Below are 9,091 nucleotides of genomic sequence, written 5' to 3' on the forward strand. Positions count from 1 at the left end.
TTATAACCTCTTCGAACCGGTATGAAATCTTGATCATCAGATCTTCAATCGACGACCGAGCTTCCCCATGCTTGCAAGACATACTAGCCCTTAGATCAAGGATCTACGACCAAGATTTAATTGATCGAAGTGTTTCACACGATCCAATCATGACCCTTCGTTCCTGATCCGACGCACCCTAGGTCGTCTTCCTCCCCTGGACACGGCAATGGCGGCGCGAGCACCAAAGGTGGCGGCTTCAAGGTCAATCCCCCAGCCCTCCCTTCGATTTGTTCACTGCATTTGGCCAACCATCCAGATCATTCCACAGAGCCCCACGCTGTTCTTCTTCCCTTGGCTGCCTAGCACCATGGCACGCGCGGGCCGCAGCAGCGCGGTACCGGCGACCCCCATCCCGTTGCACGACTACCCATGTGGACCACCCGCGCGACAGCCCAGGTGCCCCAAGACAGCGTAGACCGGGAGCCACAACGTATGTCCACTCTCTCCCCACGGTGGCGCAAGAAGATGAGAGGAGAGAGGAGGGCGGTGCCCAGTTTTATACCCCGAAGTCACGAGTCCAAAGGAGGATGGTGTGGCGGAACCGCCCGAATTATTCCAACTTAAGTGCATAAGTCCCACCTTGGAGGCTAGACCACACTTAAATAGGAATAACACGTCAGTCCCTCGGATCTAGTCCAACGAGGCCACTAACAGGATCAAGTACCACGTACTCACTCGATGGTGAGGCACAGAGCAAATACAATAAAACATAAAACCAACATTAAGGAGTATTAAATTTATTACAACATCATCGGAGTTTATGCAAAAGTAGTGATCAGTGTTCGGAATGCAGCGGAATAAAACTAACGATAAATAAATGAAGGGATGGGGAAGCCTGTCCCATCACTCCTCATGCTCCTCCTCAGCCGAGGCAGGGTCCCACTCGACTATCCAACCCGGTGGCAAGATGGACGGCTAAGTCACTACAGCAACCATGTCCTCCAGAGAACCTGTAAAATTATGCCACAAGCAAGGATGAGTATACTAATACTCAGCTAGACTTACCCGGTGTGAGGAGTCTACTCCTCTACCTCTAGACATGCAGTTGTCTGGCTGAGGGGTTTGCTTGCCAAAAGCACTAGCTGAGTCTAAAAATCAAATTTTAGCTTTTTCAAGTTTTAGTGTGACTCTCTTAAGACTAAATGTGTACCTATCTAATCATACATGGTATCAAACATTTAGCAATCAACAACTTTTGCACATCAACTCATTTCCACTTGTTACTCAATGTAGCAGCATGGATCAAGCAGTCTCATTAGCTGCGAGAAGCAGACGATTCGAATCAAGTTTTTAAACCTTGCAAGGTAAACCAAAACACACGACGTGGCGAGGCACTCCGTCCCCACACATCAACCGTCCCCATCGATTCCCTGGCAACAGAAAGGGGCTCACCGCCTTGGCGTACAATGCCTCACTGACCCCGACTGCCGTCGTGCAGTGACTGCACTTGTACCCACCATAACCGGAATGGGAGACCACGTCTCAGGTCCCGTGAGGAGGGCAATCTGCGGGCAGGTTCACTCAGGTACTAGGCTTACCGATTTACCATATTTCTCGGCATGTGCTTAGTACGTTCAAACGCTTGACACACGGTACCACACGACGGTTGACTTACCGCGACCTACGGTTGGTTGCTAAAACGGCCTTCAGCGACCTATGGTTGGTCGCTAAAAACTTTTAGCGACCCATAAGGATGGTCGCTATAAGTGCCGTCGCTAAAGGCTTTAGCGACCAACATCTTTTTACCGACCGACCGTCCGTTGCTAATATTGTATATTTAGCGACCAACCGTGGGTTGCTGTACTATAGATTTAGCAACCAACCGTAAGTCGTCATACTATACATTTAGCAACCAACAGAAAGTCGTCCTTTTTACAGTTGTTATTAATAATAATATACATTTAATTAAGCACCACAAATCACAGATTTTTATACACAAATCATAAAGATATACATAATTAATCAGTATACCACAGTTATAAATCCATCACATAAACACAAAAGCACCACAATTATATATTCACAAAAGCATCACAATGTTTCATATCACTCCAACTATTGTTCAAAAGCCCACAACTACACTCTAGTTGCTCCAGAGTTGATCAGTCACAAAAGCACCAAAGCTACACTAATGCTTCAAGCAGTTCAAAAGCCTTCAGACAACCACTCCAGCTTCTTGTATCCTCCTGTTTTAAGGTACAAGCTTTCTTTGTCGAGAACACCCTAGAAAAAAGTACATCAAATTAGTATATTGTTGCTACATTTGCAAATAAAAATACATTTTTGATGTGAAATAAATCATAGACGTAAAAAGTACTATTCTTTGCATTTAGTTTTTCATGCTCCATATCCATAAAAAACGCCAAATAATGCCTCAGAGTAACACATGTATGTATGATTAAATGCTGATATCAATTTAAGATGAGAATCTTAACCAGTGCCTCAGAGTAACAAATATCCAAATGTCTATCCTAAACAGTTAGACACTTAAGCCTAGTTGTAAAAGCTACTCCCAAAATCTCACAAGTTACCAAGGAGTATATCTCTCTGTCTATTCGTCAGTAACATTTATAAGTTGTTGATAAAGGAGAATCACCCCTCATTTATATATTAGTGAATCTCCTATATTACATTTTTCTCATATGAACAAAAGATGATTCATGATTGTATTCCAGCATTAATTCACTGTTTTCTTAAAGCATTTCTGAGCGCAAACATACAGTTTAGGCCTGGAATACCTGTAACCCAAAACAGACAACTGCTAGAGCCAAAATGAGTTTTTGTCAGATATGATTTTTTCCAACAAATCAAATCCATCTCACCTGGACACAAAATCACAGACTCTTCTTTTGCCAGCTTGCAGCAAAAATCAATATCGTCATGAATCCCCTCCAAAAGATACAAATTTAATTTCACCTGTTTGTGACTTCTCCAAGTTAGAAAACTGACCAACAAGTTCTAAGAGTATCTATATGTTTCATTCAGTGTGGTTGTGTGTAACAGATAATATATAGAGAGATAATGTTTATATAACATGACTACTTTTTGATGAAAAATTTAATAATTTCTAAATAGACAAGAGCTATTGTAGTAAATTGAAAGATTTATATTACCATTTCAGATGCTGATTGTTCTAACATAGTGCTCAACTGTTTCATTTGTATTACTATTTTTTTCCTGTTCAACCACTATAACAACATATAATTTAGTAAATTGATTACCATGACAAACATGGAACCTTTTGGCTTGTGAGGGCAGGTGATGCACTTGATGTCCTTTATTTCTCTGTAACATATCTCTGAGGTTTCTGCTAGCAGACCAATGATCCTCCTGAAAAAAATCTTCCTTTGTGTTCCCAAGAATATGGGGAAGTGCTCCCTAATCAAAATTTTCACAGTAAGTCTTAGTTATGAGACAAAATATGTAAGACAAGTGCTTCTGAAAATAAAAATGAATACTAGTTAGAAACTGGGATCCTGAAAGCATGTTTACAGATGAGACAATTTCCCATTTCCAGGTCTCGTACTTACAAAACTCATGTTGTCTAAAATAGCATCGCACTTTTCTTTCCACAGATCACAAGGCAAAATGAAGTAGCACGACTCAAAATCACCATTATTTTAAACACATTTGAATTGATGAGACAATTATATATCATTAAAAGAATATATGGCATGTTTGCGTGTAAGCACTTTTAATTATTAGAAACAGAGGTCTCTTATAATAATTATATAAAAGATATGCAGGTCTCCTACGTTGAAAAAAATTTGAAATGAATGGATACCAGTGCAGGGAAAAATGTACAAGCTACTAACCTGAACAAAAGTTGCCGGATCAGTTGAAACGTTAAGGAAGTTTGTTATTGATGCAATGATCTGCAGAAGTCGATAGTTAGTGAAACAGCGTAGCAACACTACTTGAAATAAGGACGTAAGATACAAGTTAATGATTTACCTTGGTTTCTTGCAGAATCCTGATGGGATCACATACAACTACCCAACCAAGTCGCCACCCAGGCACTATCCATCTCTTCGATAGTGATCCTATGCTCAAGACAGGGCAATGTGGCCAAAGACACCCATTGGGACGTAAGGGGTGTCCCCAAACACCAGGTTTCCATACACTTCATCAGCGATGACTAGTATTCCAAGCTTCCTTGCTACCTCTGCGACCTAAATGACATCAATTTAAGATGAGAATCTTAACCAGTGCCAACTCAAATTCAAAGGAAATTAATTAATTATAATATATTTCCAGATATTTATATATATAAGACAAATTAGAAAGCACACTACACAGAGCAAGAGAAATCTACCCGTGGTAAGCAGTCGTGCTCCTCCTCCCGTCCTATCCCCTTTCCTTCCCTTTCTTTCTCCCTCGCACAAATCCTTTGCGCCCGTCTCCTCCCAGCAACGTGGAAGAAGAAGAAATGGATGTAGCAGCGGATCTTGTGAGAGTATTACCTACAAGAATAGATAGCAGTCGAGGTTAGGGTTTGGGTAAAAGATTTGAGACAGAGAGGGAGAGGAGAGAGGACACACCAGGAGCAGGCAACGACGGTGGATTGTGCGATGGTGGCGCCTCCGATCGTTGGCCCACTGGAATGAAAACAATTTGTGCCTCTGGAAACCCCAAAAATCCCAAGAGAGCAAAAATGTGGAAGCAAGGAACGACGCTGGCCCACTGCCTCCGTGTCAGCACGATGGCGCGTGTGTGAAGACAAGTAGGCGTCGTGCTGTAGTAGTGGGCCGTTTGGACCGTATGGTTGTAAAGGGTGGTGGAGTGGGCCTGTGTGAGTGAAGTCTTTAAAAAGATTGTAATCAACAGACTTGGAGGTCACGAAAAGAAATAATACAGAAACTCATATCCAGCCACTTACTTGCGTCTTCCCGGTTCTCACCGGCGATCTCTGCGGCTACTCACGTCGACGGCGGCGCACCGTTCGGCCACGGGTGTCACAATTGGTATCAAAGCCGTCGATCTCCGGCGGTGGGCAACACGGCTCCTCCAGTGAAGCCCTCGGCTCAAACGCGTCTGGTGCTCGAAGCAATGGCAGAGAAGGATCGCACTACACAGGAACGATTGAGCCAAGTTCTGGAGACGTTGGAGGTGTTGACGGGACAAGTAAAGGACGTGCAGAAGGTACAACTCCAACTCATGACTCAGGTCGATCTGGCGGCGGGTGTGGCGGAGCGTGCTGCCGAGGAGAGGAACGAGTTGTTCCTGAGAATGGAAGAGACTGGAAGGGAGATTGCTCAGATGCGCCTGGAGCAGATGGGAAGAGATCTGGGAAACACTTCAGAGGATATGGAGAATCGAGCTGGAGGAAGACCTCCCCTGCGGAACACCTTCGCCCAGGGTGAGCAGCTGGAGCGGGAGAATCAGAGGAGGAATCATCAGGTTCCGATGATGGGAAGACAGTATGGGGAGAGGATGAATATGCAAGGCGCAAAACAGGTATTACCGAAAATGTCGTTTCCCAAATTTTCCGGCGAGGATCCGGTGGTGTGGATAGATAAGTGTTTGGAGTATTTCTACATGTATCAAGTGCCACAACCACTCTGGGTATCTGCTGCTTCTATACACATGGAGCAGAATGCTGCTCGTTGGTGGCAAGTTCAGAAACTGCGCCAAGGAATGAGGAATTGGCAGGAGTTTGTGCGAGCTGTTGAAAGCAAATTTGGTGCAGATGCTTATGCCAAGTCCCTAAGGAAGATAAGGAGTCTGAAACAGGTGGATACGTTGGAGAAGTATGTGGAAGAGTTTGATCAGGCTCGTTACATGACAGCTATGCACAATCCGCTGTTGGATGAGACGTTTTTTGTTACTCAATTCATATATGGGTTGAAGCTGGAGATTCAGAGTGTGGTTCAAATGCATCAACCTGCTACGGTGGATAAGGCGGTGTTGCTGGCTCAGATGCAACAGGAAGTATTGGAGAAGAGCAGACCGAGAGGAGTTCGCCAAGGTTATGTGCCAAAACAATACCAACCTGGCAATAAGGGGGAAGGAAAGGTACAGCCAGTTGGTGGAGATCTATCGAGAGAAAGAGAACTCAGGGAGTACCGAAGAGTCAATGGGCTTTGCTATGCCTGTGGTGAGAAGTTCGAGCCTGGCCATATCCTCAAATGTGCTAAGAGGGGGCGAGTTCAGCTGAATGTCATGAGGGATGAGGAGGAACCGGAAGTTCTGTCTGATGAATTGTTACAGAAATTGGAACAAGAAGATGAACAGAGAGAGATATGTTGTCATCTATCTTTTCAGGCTATATCCGGTTCTGACAGTATTTACAGTATGAGGGTGAGGTCTATTGTGGGCAAACAAGTGATGCTTATGCTGGTGGATTCAGGCAGTTCCTCCACTTTCATTAGTGAGCATATGGTTAAACAATTGAAGTTGACGGTGGAAGAGTGTCCCTCTGTGCAAGTGAAGGTGGCTAGTGGGCACAAGATGATTTGCAACTCCATGGTAAGAAATGTGGAATGGTGGGCTCATGGCCATTTCTACTGTACTGATATGAGAGTTTTGCCCTTGGAAGCTTTTGATGCTATATTAGGCTATGACTGGTTAATGCAACATAGTCCTATGGAATGTGATTGGGTACACAAAGTGCTGAAATTTCAGGATGCAGGGAAATCTGTCACTTTATATGGTGATGATGTGCATCAGGTTTCAGCAATTCAGGGTATCAGCACTACAAGTGCAAAAATGGGTGACAGGAAATGACATTTGGGCCATGGTCCTAGTGGAGTCTACATCTGATTCTGGTATTCAGACTAATAAAGCTGATATTCAGTTGTTGCTACAGGAGTTTGATGACCTGTTTACTGTCCCCACCCAGTTGCCACCCATGAGACAGTTTGATCACTGCATACCACTAATGCCTGGATCAGTGCCTGTAAACTCTAAGCCTTACAGGTACTCCCCCTTTCACAAAGATGAGATAGAAAGGCAGGTCACTACACTACTGCAGGCTGGTTTAATCACCCCTAGCACCAGTCCTTTTGCTTCACCAGTCCTTCTAGTTAAAAAAAAGATGGATCCTGGCGTTTTTGTGTGGACTATAGGAAGTTAAATGATCTAACTATCAAGAACAGATTTCCGGTGCCCCTAGTGGAAGAAATTTTGGAAGAACTAGCGGGTACACAATATTTTACCAGTCTGGATTTCACTGCAGGCTACCATCAGATTCGAATGCAGGAATCTGAGGAATACAAAACAGCTTTCAAAACTCACCAGGGTCATTACCAGTTTCGGGTCATGCCCTTTGGTCTTACCAACGCCCCAGCAACTTTCCAGTGCGCTATGAATTCCATTCTAGCTCCTTTTCTCAGAAAATTCGTAATGGTATTCCTGGATGACATTTTAGTGTATAGTGGTTCTTGGGCTGAGCACTTACACCACTTGAGGCTGGTGTTTGATATACTCAGGGAGCACAATTTTTTTCTTAAGAGATCAAAGTGTGCTTTTGGCAAAACCGAGTTATCATATTTGGGACATATCATTTCACAGCAAGGAGTAGCTGCAGACCCTTCCAAGACTGAAGCAATGCAAAAGTGGCCTACTCCTTCATCTGTTTCTGAGTTGAGAGGGTTTCTAGGTCTTACTGGATATTATCGACGATTTGTGAAGAATTATGGTAATATCGCTAAACCTCTCACAACGTTATTGCAGCAGAAATTTTTTCGGTGGACTGCAGAAGCAGAAACAACATTCTCTACTCTCAAACAGGCTATGGTCACCACTCCTGTCTTGGCCCTTCCACACTTCTCTGAGCCATTTGAGGTAGAGACAGATGCATGTGCAGTGGGGATTGGTGCGGTGTTAATGCAAAACCACAGACCAGTGGCTTATTTGAGCAAGGCCCTCAGTACTAAGAACCAACTATTGTCGATTTATGAGAAGGAATTCTTGGCCCTATTGCTGGCTGTATCTAAATGGAGACAATATTTGCAGCACACTGAGTTCACTATCAAAACTGACCATCAAGCCTTGAGCTTTTTGGAGGAGCAAACCTTACACTCAGAATGGCAAAAGAAGGCTATGGCTAAACTAATGGGGCTGCAATTCAAAGTGGTGTACCGCAAGGGAAAGGAAAATGTGGCTGCTGACGCCTTGTCCAGGGTGGGTCATCTTATGAGTGTTCAGATGGTTACCCAAGTCCAACCACTATGGATTCAAGAGGTGATTAATTCCTATGCTACTGATGCCTTTGCTCAGGAACTGTTGGCTCAACTTGCTGTTTACAGTCCTAATGAAGACGACTTCTCCTTGCACCAAGGTGTGATCAGGAAGGAAGGACTGATTTGGATTGCTCACAACTCAGCCTTAAAAACTAAACTCATTTCAGCTCTCCATGACAGTGCAGTGGGGGGACATTCTGGGGGGCAAGCTACTTATCACAGGCTTAAAAGGCTCTTTTGGTGGAAGGGGTTAAAAGCTGATGTGTTGGACTATGTGAAACAATGTGATATCTGTCAGCATGCCAAAGGGGAAAGAACACATCCTCATGGGTTGCTGCAACCGTTGCCCATTCCCCAAGGTGCTTGGCAAGATCTGACAATGGACTTTATTGAAGGGCTTCCTAAATTAGAGGGCTATGACACAATTCTGGTGGTGGTGGATCGATATACAAAGTATGCTCATTTTTTTCCACTGAAACATCCTTTCTCAGCTCCTGCAGTGGCTCGGGTTTTTTTGGATAATATAGTGAAACTCCATGGGACTCCAAGGTCTTTGGTGTCTGACCGAGATAAAATCTTCACTAGTACTTTTTGGAAGTCTCTCTTTCAATCTCTCAACATCAAGCTAGCTTTGACCACTGCATATCATCCACAGTCAGACGGGTAGTCAGAGCGGGTTAATCAATGTGTCGAAATGTATTTGCGCTGTGCTATCTATGACAATCCGACTAAGTGGAAGCAATGGTTACCATTGGCCGAATTTTGGTATAATTCTTCTTACCACACTGCTCTGGGATGTTCACCATTCAAAGCCTTGTATGGGTATGATGCGGTGTTTGCAGCTGCACCAATTGTGGCTGTGGGAA

The 9,091-nt window shown here is 44.0% G+C and overlaps 1 long non-coding RNA gene across 1 annotated transcript; it reads right to left on the bottom strand.

Annotated features, from left to right (window-relative positions):
* Positions 1 to 1,941: 1,941 nt before the first annotated feature.
* On the bottom strand, positions 1,942 to 4,748 carry LOC103653454 (uncharacterized). The gene is made up of 7 exons (XR_565496.4): positions 4,584 to 4,748; positions 4,358 to 4,505; positions 3,997 to 4,214; positions 3,858 to 3,917; positions 3,264 to 3,420; positions 2,865 to 2,958; positions 1,942 to 2,265 (listed from the first exon to the last, which is right to left on the bottom strand). It is a non-coding gene; the product is annotated as an uncharacterized lncRNA (long non-coding RNA).
* Between the last annotated feature and the right edge of the window lie 4,343 nt (positions 4,749 to 9,091).

The sequence above is a fragment of the Zea mays genome, chromosome 4 (genome assembly GCF_902167145.1).
Source record: "Zea mays cultivar B73 chromosome 4, Zm-B73-REFERENCE-NAM-5.0, whole genome shotgun sequence".
Taxonomy (NCBI): domain Eukaryota; kingdom Viridiplantae; phylum Streptophyta; class Magnoliopsida; order Poales; family Poaceae; genus Zea; species Zea mays.